The following is a 17,396-nucleotide window of genomic DNA, read 5'->3' on the forward strand; positions in this document are numbered from 1 at the left end:
TGGTCTTCTCAAAGCATTGGAGTATTCCTCAATATTTTGTGTCAAGATTTTTTTGTTTTTGTTTTTTAGACTTAGCATTTTCTTCGATTTGTCAATGTCCTTTATTGTATCTTTTCTGAGATTCTATCTGCCATCTCTTCTATTCTGTTGGTGATTCTTTTGTCTGTATTTCCTCTTCTTGAACTTCAGCCATGTTCCAATATCCAAGGTTTGCTGTAATAGTGGAGTTGAGTTCCAGTGGTACCATATTATCTGGGCTATTAATGATTGCTTTCTTATGCTTGCCTCTAATCATCTTGTTTGTAATGATAATAGGTTTTGGTACTGATTCCTGAAATTATCTTTGTTGGATGGATTTGGGAGTTGTTATTTCACTTGGTTTCTATTTCCCTTCTAGTCATTTGACCTGAGTGACCTTTGGTTCTGGGGACCAGAGAATCTTTACAGCCAGAATCATGTCTTTATGGGGATTTTGCCAGCATAACCTCTGGGATTTTGAGGCTCTAATCTCTGTGGTTCTAGATAAAGGAATGACTTCTTTGGTTCCAGGTAACCATATGGCCTCTGGAGTTCTGAATAACAGCTTTGCCTCTGGGATTTGTAATGCTAGCCTAGGCTTAGTCTACTGTAGGGCAGGCTTCTTCTGCCAGAGTTGTGTTCAGGGTTATGGAACATTGGGGTGAGACCACCAAGACTTATTTTATTTGATGTACTGTGATAAAGAAAGAAAAGCAAAAACACTTAGTGAGAAATTAAATTAGAGTCATGAAGCACAATGAAAGGAGAACACCTGTATTTTCAGCTTCAAGTTTATAAAGTCTTAAAAGTCCTGTTAAAAGCATAATTACAGAGGCATAAGGTAAAAAACCATAAGGATAGCCTTTGATTTTATCACTAAACCAAAAATATCTGTCTGTCTGTCTGTCTGTCTGTTTCTCTCTCTGTCTCTGTCTCTGTCTCTGTCTCTGTCTCTCTGTCTCTCTGTCTCTCTGTCTCTCTGTCTCTCTGTCTCTCTGTCTCTCTCTCTCTCTCTCTCTCTCTCTTTCTTTTTATTTTTTTTCAGAAGATGCCATAAGAAAATATAAAAGACAGGTTAGTGACTAAGATAAAATATGACTCATTTAAGAACCAAAAGATTAACATTAGGAAGTTATATACAAAAGAAAAAGAAAAAGAAATTCCTATAATGTATAAACCTATGCAAAAATGTCTACTAATGCTTAAATCTGCAACTGTAATAAGATATTCCACCAAGGTTGTCATCATTTTAGATTTAGTATTTTAAAAAGAAGGTCTTGATTTATCACCTAGATTGGATTTAACTCTTTGGTTCCAATGATCCTCCTGCCTCAACATTGCAAATGGTTGGAACTATGAGTGTAAGTCTCTCCTCCACCTTATTCCCATCATGTAATACATTTATAGTTTTAACTTCACATTGTAATGATGGGATTTTTAAAATTAAAAAAAAAACAGCAAAAAAAAAAAAAAGGAAACCACTAAATGTTTCCATATTTTCACGTATCTGAACAGTTGAATGTCAATTTTACTAACTCTAGTTTTGCTTACTTGGCAAGAAAAAAAAACGAGAAAAAATAAAATGTTTCTTTATAAAACCACAAATAAATCAGAATGTGCATTTATTAATATAATATAGTTAAACATATTGCCATGGTATTTTAATAGATACTATATGTGTTGGTTAGCTTTATCTCTGCTAGACACAAGCTAGTGTCATCTGAGAAGATGGAGCCTCAATTGAAAAAAATGTCTTCATAAAATGAGACTGCAGGCAAGCCTTTGAGGCATTTTTGTAATTAGTTATTGATTTGGAAGGATCCACTGCATTACTAGTCAGGGCACCCCTGAATTTGTAATCCTGAAGTCTTTAAGAAAACAGACTGGAGACCACCTTCTTGACTTCTTTATATATATTGGATATTAGTCCTCTACTGATTTAGGATAGGTAAAGATTTTTCCCAATCTGTTGGTGGTCTTTTTGTCTTATATACAGTGTCTTTTGCCTTGCAGAAGCTTTGCAATTCAGGTGACAGCAGATGCTGGAGAGGATGTGGAGAAAGAGGAACACTCCTCCTTTGTTGGTGGGATTGCAAGCTTGTAAAACCACTGTGGAAATCAGTTTGGCAGTTCCTCAGAAAATTGGACATAATACTACCAGAGGATCCAGCAATACCTCTCCTGGGCATATATCCAGAAGTTGATCCAACCGGTAAGAAAGACACATGCTCCACTATGTTCATAGCAGCCTTAATTATAATAGCCAGAAGCTGGAAAGGACCCAGATGCCCCTCAACAGAGGAATGGATACAGAAAATGTGGTACATTTACACAATGGAGTACTACTCAGCTATTAAAAAATGAATTTATGAAATTCCTAGGCAAATGGATGGACCTTCAGGGCATCATCCTGAGTGAGGTAACACAATCACAAAGGAACTCACACAATATGTACTCACTGATAAGTGGATATTAGCCCCAAAATTTAGGATACCCAAGATATAAGATACAATTTGCTAAACGCATGAAACTCAAGAAGAATGAAGACCAAAGTGTGTACATTGTGCCCCTTCTTAGAATTTGGAACAAAACACCCATGGAAGGCGTTACAGAGACAAAATTTGGAGCTGTGATGAAAGGATGGACCATCTAGAGACTGCCATATCCAGGGATCCATCCTATAATCAGCTTCCAAACGCTGACTCCATTGCATACACTAGCAAGATTTTGCTGAAAGGACCCAGATATAGCTGTGTCTTGTGAGACAATGCCGGGGCCTAGCAAACACAGAAGTGGATGCTCACAGTCAGCTATTGGATGGATCACAAGGCCCCCAATGGAGGAGCTAGAGAAAGTACCCATTGAGCTAAAGGGATCTGCAACCCTATAGGTGGAACAACATTATGAACTAACCAGTACCCCAGAGCTCTTGACTCTAGTTGCATATGTATCAAAAGATGGCCTAGTCGGCCATCACTGGAGAGGCCCATTGGACTTGCAAACTTTATATGCCCCAGTACACGGGAATGCCAGGGCCAAAAAGTGGGAGTGGGTGGGTAGGGGAGTGGGAGGGGAGTGTATTGGGGACTTTTTGGATAGCATTGAAAATGTAAATAAGGAAAATACCTAATAAAAAATTAATCCTGAGGCAACGGGCTCATGGGTCGGGTGGACACCTGTCCTCTGGCCTGGAAGGTGACCGGATGTCTAGGGCCTGAAAAGGGAACTGCCTCAAAGGCTCTCTGGCTCCTGCCTGTCCCACAAACTGTCAGGTTCTTTGGTGCACACTCTCACCTGTGCAGACTAAGTTCCTAAATTCAGGGGATTCCTGGAACCAAGATGGCTACTGCTGGTCCTGAGGCAAGTGCTCTCGGGCTGGGTTGCCACCTGTCCTCTGGCCTGGAGGGTGGCCGGATGTCTGGGGCCCCAAAAGGGCGCTGCCTCAGAGGCTCTGTGGCTCCCACCTGTCCCAGAAGCTGTCAGCTTCTGTGGTGCACACTCTCACCTGTGCAGACTAAGTTCCTCAGTTCCAGGAAGTCCCGGAACCAAGATGGCTACTGCTGATCCTGAGGCAAAGGGCTCTGGGGCCTGGCGGATACCTGTCCTCTGGCCGGGAGGGTGGCCAGATCACCTGAAGTCTTAAGATCCCATGGCGGGTGTTGTGGGTAGCTGGACGGTGTTAGCCAACTCTATGCCCTAGCTACCCTGGTGCTGGTCGACCGAAAGGGGCTTGTGTAGATACCAGTTCTTATGCTCAAAATTCAGCACTTCTTAGAATTATTTTAAGTTCTTAGAAATGAAAATGATTGATCCTTCTTACTACTGTGTAAGTATTATGCATTAGTCTTCTTTAGTAATGGATCAAGGATGCAAATGTGAAGATGGCTGTATCAATTTAGTGTTCACACATCAAGGAATTTTCCTTTTGCCTTCCTTCAAACTCTTTAATAGTGGACATATACTGCCTATTTTCTTGGGGAAATGAATTATGTTTTTGAATCACAGACAGTGAAAGGAAAGGGAGCTTTAACATTAATTAGGAACTTTGTATGATGAGCGCAGTTCTATTCTTTGTAGTAGTCTGGTTCCAGTGTCTAATATTTTTCATATCTGAAAAGATTATTTGAAAGTTGAGATGATACTTGTAGTGTATAGAAGGGAATAGGTTTGTAATGAGAGGCCATTGATTCAATGAAGAAGGCTCCTCTCCTTAAAATATATCACCATCTCATTGTTGTATTGACTAAAACACAATGTCAAATTATTATCGTTCAAAATCACAGCAGGTCTATATTATACAAGGGAATAAAAGTGTTCACAAATACATTTGTGGAGAATTCAGTGAAGTCTCAGTGTTTTTATTAATCTTTTTATAAACCATTTTGAACATATATGCTTAATATAGTTTCCTAAAGTTAATGAATGCTGAAAAATAATGAAATTATTATATATAAATGGAAAAACATAGACAAAAATCTGAAAATACTTCTTGAGTAACCCTGTCACAGAAATTCATCCATGAAAGGAAAATTTCAGTATGACAATTTCTTCCCACCATTCTCTCATTTTTCTTCACCTCTCCTCTCTTTGGGTATATAAAGTGTAACTCAAAACCTATATTATTTGCAATATGTTGCACTATAAACAATGTACAGAGAAGTAATCTAGGCAGTTTGTTTAATACATGTATTCCTAATGGTTCTCTAAAGTAACAAAACTGAAATAATGAAGATATTGTGGAGTTTATTACAATGATTTATAGCATGTTGCTCATTTGGGTGTCTCACAATTCCAAATCTGGTGTTGGAGTCCCAAAGGATTCCACATACATAAAAATAAACCTATGTAAATAGAAAAAAAATGATTTTAGGCCATTTAGTTCAATACTAAAAATAGCTAAAGAAGGAAGTTTCAGAAATATAAACATGTATTCAACTATTGTCAAAGCCATAAAATACCTAAATTATAAATTAATGTAATTAAATAAAGATAAAGTCAAATGTAGTTGTAATAGAACCCAGTTTCCACAAAGAAAATAATGAATAGAGAAATTGTACAATGGAATCTGCAAAAGCATTGGAAATTTGAATTCTGAGTATTACAGATATCACTATTTAGAGATCTTGGTTAGAGCTGAATATTTCACATAGCCTGGGCTCTCAGAACCTTAAGCAACCATGACTCAGCATTCTTTCCTATGGAGTAAAAAGATATATTACTCTGATTAAGGTTAACATAATATTCTACCATAGTTATATAAAATTAGATATTTAGATGTCAGTTTGAAATTATGACAAAAATAATAACTAGCATGATGCCACTGGAGACTATGATTTCCCCAGGCATACATTTTGACTTATAGTATTAGTCACAGATTTCATACTTTGATCTGAACTCAAATCTAATCACAGAGCTGGTAGTTAATTCTCATAAGAGTTGTGCCACTATTCCACAAATAGGTTTATCTTGCTCTGTAAATTAGAATTGTAGTCAGCATGTGTCATGACAGACAATTTATGCCTTATCTACCATAGTAGTCTACATAGGATTATGAAAACTAGCAATTAATCCCAAAATTAATTCAACTTGATTTATCTGTATGTTGTAATCAATGTTTATGATATTTTCAGCAAACAGACATAATTAACTAGTTCTGATGGGAAATCAGGAAAAGTGATACAATCACTAACCTGTAAAGCTGTGGTTACCTAAACTGAGTTTGCACAAGACTGGCCCTGTCAATTGACAGCCATGGATGGAGGCAGTGTCCATATAACCATACCCATCACTGTTGAACTGTGGAGTCATGAAGTTTTGTATTTTATTTTATGTGAATTGGGTCAGTGTCTTGTGTCTATGCATTAAAAATATGCTGTGTCCATAGAAGCCAAAAGAGGGCATCAGATCTGAAATGTAACTACCATTTGGATACTGGAAAAGAACCAGGATCTTCTGCAGGAACAATCCATACTTTTTAAATGCTGAGCCACATTTTCAGCCATAGAAGTGTGCTCTTGTTTTCAATTACATGACCTTTTGTAAAAAGACCAGGCTACAATAGATATTGCAAAACCATAGTCACACAGATGGCTCTTGTTAAACTCAGTGAAACAAAATCAGTCAAATAGACAACAACAAGAGAAACAGAATTTTTTAAGGAGATGGGGATTTGATAAAAGTGGGCTGGAGATAGGAGTGGTTATCAGAATAATTAAAATGAATTATCTACATGCATTAAATTTTCAATTGCAGGGTCATTGGGGTTCTGTACATTCTGCCTCAGGATATGGCCATTCAGGGAGCCTGGATGCAGGAAGTTAAGCATGCTTTCTTCCCCCACACTGTCAACAAGCAGGTTTGGGGCCATAGGGAAGCCCCAGGATAATGCTCTGGGGGGTGGGGAAGCACAGTCTGAGGCATAGGACAGCCAGAGCTGGCTTGGGATTCCCTGGGCTGATGGCCACAAGTCTATGGGAGCTGCAGCTAGTGATATGAGCCTGGTGCCAGGGAAAAGTCAAAGCGCCTACAGTCTCTCCAGGATCTCTAGGACTTCAAACCTTAGCTCAATCCGAGAGGAAGGTACCTTTCATGGTCCTACCGTCTTTGAAAAAATTCAAGTAATAAAAGAATAAAAACAGGTGTGTCAGTAGATTATTTCTTGAAGCACCTCTTAAAGATTCTAGCATCATATACCCAATAAATCAAGATATAAAGAAAATTTTAAAGTGTTCTTAGATTAATGAAATAAATACATAACATAGATAACCTAGTGAGATAAAGATAGAAGAGGAGTTGGGGAAGAGTTATAAGCCCCAAAGGTCAGAAGAATGAATGGAAATGTACACCCTCAGGACATGGAAGGCAGGGTGACCCTCTAAAATGTACCAGAGACCTGGGAGGTGAGAGAATGTCAAGAATTAAAGGCAGGGATCTTAGATGAAATGCTGAACAGAGGGGAGAGGGAACTTGTAGAGTCCACTGTTGGGAACAAAATATAAGGGGGGGGGGGGCCGGGGCCCTGGGGAAGAACAGAAGGAAAAAGATGCCTACACTCCACCAGAGTTTCCCTATTCTCTGGTAAGTCAGGCGTGGGAGGGCTGCTATCTACCCTATCCACTCATCCCTGGGTAGGCATTCCTCTATCCCAGGCTTCAGAGGGTGGTCAAGGGGCAGCCCTGCTAAAGCCTCCAGGGTTGTGGGAGAGAGGGAAGAAGTTCCCAACACTGACCAGAGTGTGCAGCGGAACTTGAAGGAGCAGAGCAGAGACTCTATGGTTTTAGAGCTTTATTATAGAAATTCAGGGGAAAGAGAGAAGGTAGAAAGGAGGGAGAGAGAGAGAGAGCGAGAGCGAGCGAGCGAGCGAGAGAGAGAGAGAGAGAGAGAGAGAGAGAGAGAGAGAGAGAGAGAGGAGAAAGAAGAAGACAAAGAGAAAGGAAAGAGGTGAGAAAAGAGAGAGGTGAGAGAACAAAGGAATAAGAGAGCTAGGTGCAGGCTGAGCACCTCTTTTTATGGTCTTCACTGTTGCTAGGTAACTGGGGAGCAGTTTAGGCTGAAGGTCAGAAGCTTGGGCCATTGCTTAGGTGACTACTGACCATGCTTCTTTTGTGGGTAGGAGGTTGTACCTTAGGCAGGGGCCTGAGTTCCAGAAGTATGAGGGAACACCTATCTACCATGCCAGGTGTAGGTGAATTATGACCATCGGGGTTCAGACCTCAGCTCGACTAGAGACCAGCCTGCAATTCCCCACAGTCCACCTCCAGTAGAAGGGCAGTGCTTCCGGTGGTCGGATGAGGTGGCCATCCCAAAGTCAAAAATTCTGACAAGAATTGTTCCTGTGTAAAAGAACTACAGGGACAAAAATGGTGAAGAGACTAAGGCAAAAGAGGTCCAGCGATAGGCCCAAATTGGGGGAGGCTCCAAGGCTTGACACTATTTCTGATGCTATGGTGTGCTTACAGACAGGAGCCTAACATGGTTGCCTTCTGAGAAGTCCAACAAGCAGCAGCCTGAGACAAAAGCAGATACTTATACCCAGCCAATGTAGTAAGTTTATGGATACCTGTGGTTTAATTAGGGAAAGCTGGAAGAAGCTGAAGAGGAGGGCAACCCCATAGAAAGACCTGGTCTCCTGAGATCTCTCAGATACTGAGCCACCAACCAGGCAGCATACACTAGCTGGTTGGAGCCTCCCTTATCCCTCCCCACAATCATACAGCCAAAGACTGCCTGCTCTGGCCTCAATGAGAGAAGATGCCCCTCACCCTTAAGAGACTTGAGGACCCATGGAATGGGGATGTCTGGTAGGGTGTTGGCAAGTATGGGGGTGTGGGGACATCCTCTTGGAGACAGGTGTAGGGGTGGGATGCGAAACAGTCAGAGGGAAGAACGAAAGGGGATAACAACTGGACAGTAAAAAAAAGATTAAACATAAAAAAAGAAGAAAAAAGAGGAATAAAAGTTTTGGACACAAATTTCTCTACTAATTTTTGAAAACTGAAAACAAATGAGAGATTGAGGAAAGGTAAAGAGAATTGCCAGTGAAAATATATAGAAAAAGAAACTATGCCTACTATTGCTCAAATGAGAATCAGCATGGCTTCTTCTTATTATTTTTTTAAACTTAGAACTGCCATGGTTCATCATTTAGATATATATGAAGTAGGAAAATCCTCATTTGCAAATTTAGTAAACTATTACTGAGAATTTTTGCTGTTTTTAAAATTGATGTGTGGAACGGGGAAATAGTTCAGCTAGTAGGAGTTGTGGCTACCAAGCCTGGCAACATAGGTTTGATCCCTGTTGCCCACAGAATACAGGGAGAGAATCAATTCATTCAAGTCGTTTTCTGACCTCCACGTATATACCTTGGCAAGTGTACACACACGCACAGACACAAATAAATGTGTAATTATAAATTGGATAGTTTGGCGACTTAGTTGCACATATTTTCTATTGATTAACATTTCTGAGTTCTTGCTTTCTGAGGTGAGAGGTTTCTCTGTAGCATGGGCTGCTCTGAACTCAGGGTTCTTACTTGTGACTGGAGTGCAGTATAATATCACACATACTATGTGTTCCCTTTTGTTAATTTTTATCTTTAAAAATTATACAATTCATGTCAGCTACCGAAAAACTATGCTAGACTATGAAAACCCTCTGCTATAGTCATTAATTGCTTATAAAAATTACTTTCAAATATTTTCTACTTGAGGAATCTAAAGCTACACTAACATTTTCAAACTTTATTACTCTGCTTTGTGGTTATCTGCTTTTCCCCAAATTTTTAACAATGTAGATTGCTGAATAATCATTTTGTCAATTTACCTCTCCAAATAACCTTAAGAAAATACTTAAGTCAACTTATAGATTTTCTTTAGTGAGAAAATATAATATATACATAATATGCATACTTATTATTTAGAAAAAATATAGTTTTTTCTTTCATACATGTTTCTTCAGAATTGTGATTTTAATTTAAGGGTTCTTATTCCCCAAGACCTTCCATTAGAAAATTAAATATATGTATATAGATAAGAGAATATGTCAATTGATAGATTTAAATATATCAAAGCATCATTCTTATTTTGAGACCAATTCATGTATAAGTATAATTCACCATTAATCTAATTATCATAAATTTAATAATCAAAACATAGTTAAAGTGATTATGAATGTTAACCGACTTCTTTATCATATAATAAGAAACAACTCTATGTTTCTTTTCCATTTGGTGACTAATGCTAGTGATTCATTTATTTTTAATTTATACATCTTTTCCCATTTGGCTTTGGCATTTTAGTCTCTAATTAGGAATTAATGTACGGTATGTGGGGAATTAATAAGTGTTTTCATGATGCTAATGAATACACATTTGCCAGGGAATTAGTTCATATTATACCAGCTGCAGAACGGATACATACAATCTGCATAATCCACAGAGTCCTAAAACTAGGCACAGGGTTTGTTACTATAGTTCCCTTTAAAAATCTAAAAATTGTAGTGCTTTAAATTAATAAAATATTTATTTTATAAAATCATGGCTATTTTCTAATGTTTCTGTAATGAAGTATAATATGACTTAATTTAAAATTTATGAGACTAAAATATTTTTTGAAAAATATGTTTGATATCAGAATGAACAAGAATTTTTTTACTATATTTTTGCTGAATTTACTTAGCTTAGTTTTTCATATAAATTTTCTGCTAATTTATTAGATTTTGATTTGATTTGTTTTTGTATGCGAGGAATGCAAGTTAATACTTTGAAACACTATATATTAAGACTGTTACACATTCCAATCCTGATTCACTGTTCTTGAAACAGGATATCATTTGTACTATTTCAAAAAAAGCAGTACTTCAGTGAAAATATGGATCATTCACATAAAAGTTCATGTATAATGATATGCATATATACAAACCCATACATTCTATATTAGTTGAATATGTATCAATAAACAGTTAACAATATCATTTTGTAGGACAAAATAATAATAATAATAAAATGGAACAATAAAACAGAGTTGATTTTTGAGATAATAAATAATTTAGACAAACCCTTATCCAAGCTAACAAAAAAGCTGAGAGAGCATATACAATATAACAAAATTAGAAATGAAGGTGGAGTCATAAAACAGACATTTAAAATCTAAAAGAAAAAAATCTTTTTCTGAGTAACTACTACCTACAAAAGTTAAATCAAGATCAAATAAGCAGGATTTTTAATTGAATATTTTATTTATTTACATTTCAATTGTTATCCCCTTTCCTTGTTTCTCCTCCAGGTACACCCTATCCCATTCTCACTCCCTGCTTCCATGAAGGTGCTCCCCAACCCCCGCACCCACTCCCTCCTTACTGCCCTGGCATTCCCCTACATTGGAGCATCGAGCCTTCCTAGGACCAAGGACCTCTCCTCCCACTGATACCCAACAATGCCATCCTCTGCTGCATATAAAACTGGAGCCGTGGGTCCCTCCATGTGTACTCTTTGGTTGGTGGTTTAGACCTTGGACACTCTAGAGTTCTGGTTGGTTGTTGTTGTTTTTCTTCCTAAGGGTTGCAAACTCCTTTAGCTCCTTCAGTCCTTTCTCTAATTCCTCCATTGGGGACCCTGTGTTCAGTCCAGTGGTTGGCTGCTAGAACTGACTCTATATTTGTCAGGCTCTGGCAGAGCCTCTCAGCAAACAGCTATATCAGGCTCCTGTCAGCAAGTACTTCTTAGTATCCACAATAATGTCTAGGTTTGGTGTCTGTATATGTGATGGATCCCCAGGTGGGGCAGTCTCTAGATGGCCTTTTCTTTAGTCTCTGTTCCACACTTTGTCTTCATACTTCCTCCCATGAGCATTTTGTCCCCCCTTCTTCTTCTTTTTTTTTTTTTTGTGGAAAATCAGTTATTTTTTTTAATTAGGTATTTTCCTCATTTACATTTCCAATGCTATTCCAAAAGTCCCCCATACCCTTCCCCCCACTCCCCTACCCACCCACTCCCACTTCTTGGCCCTGGTGTTCCCCTGTACTGAGGCATATAAAGTTTGCAAGACCAATGGACCTCTTGTTCCACTGATGGCTGACAAGGCCATCTTTTGATACATATGCAGCTAGAGACACGATCTCTGGGGATACTGGTTAGTTCATATTGTCCCCCCTTCGGTCTTCCTTCTGAGCTTCATGTGGTCTATGAATTGTATCTCAGATATCTTAGATTTAGCACTAATATCCACTTCATACATGGTGAGTACATACCATGGGTATTCTTTTGTTACCTCACTCAGGATGATATTTTTAAATTATATCTATTTGTTTAATCATTTCATGAAGTCATTGTTTTTAACAGCTGCATAATACTCCACTGTGTAAATGTACCATATTTTCTGTATCCATTCCTATTTTGAAGGACATCTGGGTTCTTTCTAGCTTCTGGCTATTATAAATAAAGCTGCTATGAACATCATGGAGCATGTGTCCTTGTTATATGTTGGAGCGTCTTTTGGGTATATGCCCAGGAGTGGTATATCTGGGTCCTCAGGAGCTGGAGAGATGGTTCAGCAGTTAAGAGCACTGACTCCTCTACTAGAGGTTCTGAGATCAAGTCCCATCACATTGTGGGGTGCAACCATCTATAATGGGATCCAATGCTCTTTTCTGGTGTGTCTGAAGATAGATATAGTATACTCACATACATAAAATAAACAAATAAGCAGTTTTAATAGACCTATAATTAATAGTGAAACAGAAGAAGCTATTAAAAGCCTTCCATCCATGAAAAACAATGGGCCAGATGGTTGTAACAGAGAATGCCTCCAAACTTTCAAGGATAACTTAAAGCCACTATTCCTCAAAGATTATTCCACAAAAATAGAAGGAACATTACATAATTCATTTTATGCAGCCACAGTTACCCTGATTCCCCAAAGATATTCAAGAAGAAATATATTTACAAACCATTTTTTTTCTTGTGAACATAGATGCAAAGATTAACAATAAAATACTTGCAAATCAAGTCTAAGGACACCTCCAGAAAATATACCATGTTCAAATTGGCTTCATCCTAGATATGCAAGGAATATAAAATGTATGCAACTCAATGAATGCAGTTCATAGTACATACACATGTTTATAAACCATATAATTATCTCATTAGATGGAGAGATGACTTTTGACAAAATTTAGCACTCCTTTATGATAAAATATTGTACATATTAGGGAAACAAGAGACATAGCTAAATATAATAAAGATACTTCACAGCAAGCACATGGCCAACATGAAGAAAGTCTAGTGAAGAAAACTCAGAGTAATTCCACTACACTCAGAAACATAACGAGAATTTCTTCCCTTTACATACTACTCAGTATAGTCTCTGAGGTCTTACCTAATCAATAAGACAAATGAAGGAGGTCAAAGGCATACAAATTGAAAGGATGAAATCAAAGTATATTTTTGACGATGATATGATATTATACGTACTCGAACTCAAAAATAATCCTTAAACCTGATAAACACACTCAGTAAAACAGCTGGATAAAACATGAACTTTCAAAAGAGTCAGTATTCTTCCAATGTACAAATGACAAGTGAACTGAGAAAGAAATCAGAGAAAACACTCATCACAATGCCATCAAATAATATTATATATCTCAGGGTATTTCTTGCAAAGCAAGTAAAAGACTTTTTTTATAAAACCTTCACTACTTTGAAGAAAGAAATTGAAGAGGATAGCAGATTTCTCATACTCATGGATAGATAGGATAACGGTAGTAAAACTGCCATCCTACTAAAGGCTATCTACAGATTTGATATAAGTCTAATCAAAATTCTAATAGGATTCGTCACAGATCTTCAAAGTACATTTTCCATTTTTGCATGGAAAATTCAGGGTAGTTACTACAATCCTAAATAATAAAAGAAATTTTGGAGGTATCACAAGATCTGACCTCAAATTGTACTACAGAGCTATAATAAGAAACACACAGAGGCACACACATATACAAACAAATGCACACTTAACTATTCTTATCCTCTTTTAGATTCATAGTTTCAAGCCTTCATTCATTCTATCTCTTACTTGTGTTCAGGACTCCTTCTGAATTCCCACCAGCTTTAGCAAAGCCCAAAGATGACCAGCAAAGAATGGTAAGGCATACCAATACCACACAGCGTCCTCCTCTGACTGCTGAGTTGTATTTATACCTTTCTAAACATCAGGTGTTCTCTCAATCATCTAATCTAAGAAAACATGCCTTTTTTTCCCAGGCTGCTTCCAGAAAAATATCATGTGTCTGTTCTCAGCAAAATATCCTTCCATGTGTCTGCTTCAACAAATTTATCCTCTTACAAGACAGTTTCCAGAAAAACATCACATGGTACAACTGAGTCTCTAAAGAAACCAGAAATTTCCACTTCACTAAGGTTGCACTGCTATTTTCATGGTGAACTAAAAATACTTAAATTAAAATGTTACAAATGACCCTAAAATGTTTCAGCAGTGGACCAGCACTAGAAATATCACAGTGCAGATATTATTCCCTAAGATAAAATGGAGCAAGTAACCTTGAGAGAAGCTGAGACAAAACAGTTGTAGGAAGATATCTTCTAACATTTTATTGTTGGATATAATTACTGATTCCATTTTGTATTAAAATGGTGAGGATTTATTAGACACCTTCTGCAATTGTCCCACCTCATCTTCCCTGACTTTTTTTTAGGTAGGAGAGGAAGACCAAGAAGCTATCCTCAAAAATTATTTCATCTTCTACACAAATTATTTTGGGACATCAGGCATGTGCACACACTCCTTCAAGGATAATAATTTGTGAGGATTGTTTGTTCTCTCTGGGTGACAAATTAGAAAATTATCATTCTTGTTGAAAGAATTCAAAGAGAAATGTAGAAGCAAAGACTAGAGTTGTACAAAAATTAATCAAAGAAAATGATGACATCTGGCTATGAATCCATATCAGAGAAATGAAAGCAAAAATAATTGTTTCATATAAACCTGAGATTAACTTGAAACCAAACTGAGAGAGACAAATACATGAATACAGAGATTTTCAAACAATATTTGAAACATAAATATCTGTTACTTCAGAATATATTACTGAAGGGAAAAATATAGGGATCAGCACTTTTTTCAGTGCCTTAGTAGTAGGAGAGTGCTCCATTTTTGGAAACGAGGATAACAAAGTTGGAGATACACATGTATTAAGTCTAACAGAATTAATATATATTGGCAGTCCTTATCAGAAACATTTGTGTTTTCCTTTCAGTGTCCGACAAGGATAGAAGTGACCAACAAGAGTGGCATCATTGGCTTCAAACTGGGAAAGAGCTCTTAGGATAAGAAGAAAACAGTTTCAGACTTGGCAGTTATCATCCCCTGATATTGTGCCAGAGTGGATTACAGAAGTTCATGCAGGTAATGATCTTCAATGTGTTTATAAAAGAAGATATCAGGTTCACTGTATTTCTGTTTCTCTTTGCTACAACAACAACAAAAAAAATAGGAGGAAAAACATGAGAATACATGAGTAAGAATGTAAAATAAATCCTGAAGCTGAGAATATATAAAGCAATTAAAGGTAAACTTGAAAGATTATTTTATCTATGTTAAAACCATCAAAATCAATGCCAGCTTATACTGAGACTGGCTACTTGAAGGTGACGTTAGTTCTATAGAGAGAATTTATTTATTTTGATTTTACTAAGCAGTGGGTATAGCTAGTTAGGAATGTATGTGCAAAAATTTAATATGACTTTATGTAAAGATAGTTTAATGCATCAAACTATTTTCCTGTTATTGTTCCAGAATAGCCCTATACAATAATTTATAAATTAATAATAAAGGCCTTAATTCTTTTGAATAAAATTTAAAATGGTACCATATTTTAAAACCATAATTTTCTCCTAGAATTCAGTATTTCAGACCCAATTTCAGCTGCCTCTTCCTTTGAATGAGCTCTTTGGTATGAAGAGATTTTTCTTTCCTGCTGTCTTTGTGCAGCGTGTGGGAAGTTGTATTAATTTAAGACAAGATCCCTTTGTTCTGTCCATTTCATGCTCCACATCCAAAATCTTAACCTGTGGATTACAACAATTTTTCCCTCCCTGAGAATGTGTTTTCTTATAATACAGAAAGGAAATGAAGAAAGAATTTCGTAATGTCCAGCTGTTTAAAAGCCACAAAGAAGCAATTTGCTTTAGCACAGAATGTATGTGTTGTCCTTGAGTGAAGATTAGAGCAATTAATTTTGGTTGTTACCTTACCTGAAAAATCAATCAGGCAGTGATGATATCATCATGCCCAGCAAAGGTTTTAAGAAAAATACAGTAAACAAGACTTAATTACCTCACTAACTACACAGGGGTTCACTCTAGGAACCTAAACTATAAGGCAGATTCATTTTCCTCTTTTTATTTTGCTTTCCCTGTGGAGATTGCTATAGCAACAAAACTGAAAAGCATGTGAGGCCAACATCTGCAGGTTTTAAGGCAAATAGCTACTGCCCTGCACTGCCAGTTTTTAGTACTAAAGAATCAATAGTCATCTCAAATGTTGAAGAATCAGCTCCAGAAAAGGTGCAGCTTAATGTGTATTTAATACATTTTATTGTTTTAAAGGATAAAATCTTTGAAATCTCAGTTGTGTTTATGGACATTATGCGAGTGGTTGCTAGGCAAAGAGTTTCTTCTGCAGAAAGAGTACAAAGAATGCAACCTGCTCTACAGAGCTAATTAAATGCAGCCGTAGGATTACTTGTGCAACGTATTTTCCCCTCAATAAAAAGCCAGAAAAATATATAGCCAGTATACGTACATATATAGTTACATAATAGAATTTGCTTCTTATCATTTATTTATATAATATAAAATATTTAAGAACATGTAATATACTTAATGTTTATGTTATGCTGATTATACTTAAAATAGACATTATCGGTATATGAGTATAGGATTAATATACTCTTGTGGGGATAAAATAATTTGGTTATATTTTATCTAATATATTATACATATTTAACTTTGTTTTAAGATCCAAATTCTTCTTCTTCTTCTTCTTCTTCTTCTTCTTCTTCTTCTTCTTCTTCTTCTTCTTCTTCTTCTTCTTCTTCTTCTTCTTCTTCTTCTTCTTCTTCTTCTTCTTCTTTGACAGGATTTCTCTCTGTGGCCCTGGCTATCCTGGACAATGCTGACCTTGAACTCAGAGATCAACTTCCCATGTACTCGGGTTAAAGGTGTGTGCCATCACTGCCCAGCTGAGAAGAATCCAACTTTGCAAAAAAAAAAAAAAAAAAACAAAAAACAAAAAACAAAAAAAACAAAAAACAAAAAACAAAACAAAACAAAACAAAACAAAACAAAAAACCAGTTATTGCATCTGAGCTGGTTGATAGAGTAGTTTTGAAGCCAGGTCTTTTATAGAGATAACAGCTTACATCCTTTTGGAAGCACTAATTGAACACTAACTAACTGAAAGCAGCATTTATAGAGAAGAATTCACAAGTAAATAAGAATACAGAAGAGATTTTCATGTGGTGTTACATGTCCCAGCAAATTTTGAAATGTTTGCACAGAACTTGTTATATATACCCATGTCTATCCTTGTTGATCCAACATCTTTATAATCACTTTTCTCATACAGAACTTAAAATTTCTTCCTCCCCAAGTCCCTTCCTTCCTTCTGTCCCTCCCTCCCTCCCTCCCTCCCTCCCTCCCTCCCTCCCTCCCTCCCTCCCTCCCTCCCTCCCTCCCTTCCTTCCTTCCTTCCTTCTTTTCTTCCCTCTAGTCAACTTTTTTTTTTCTTTTTGTAACAGGGTTTCTCTGTGTAGCCCTGTCTGTTCCGGAACTCTGTAGACCAGGCTGTCCTGGAACTCAGAAA

Source organism: Mus caroli, unplaced genomic scaffold (genome assembly GCF_978045245.1).
Source record: "Mus caroli unplaced genomic scaffold, Mus_caroli_1 scaffold_12, whole genome shotgun sequence".
In the NCBI taxonomy this organism is placed as follows: domain Eukaryota; kingdom Metazoa; phylum Chordata; class Mammalia; order Rodentia; family Muridae; genus Mus; species Mus caroli.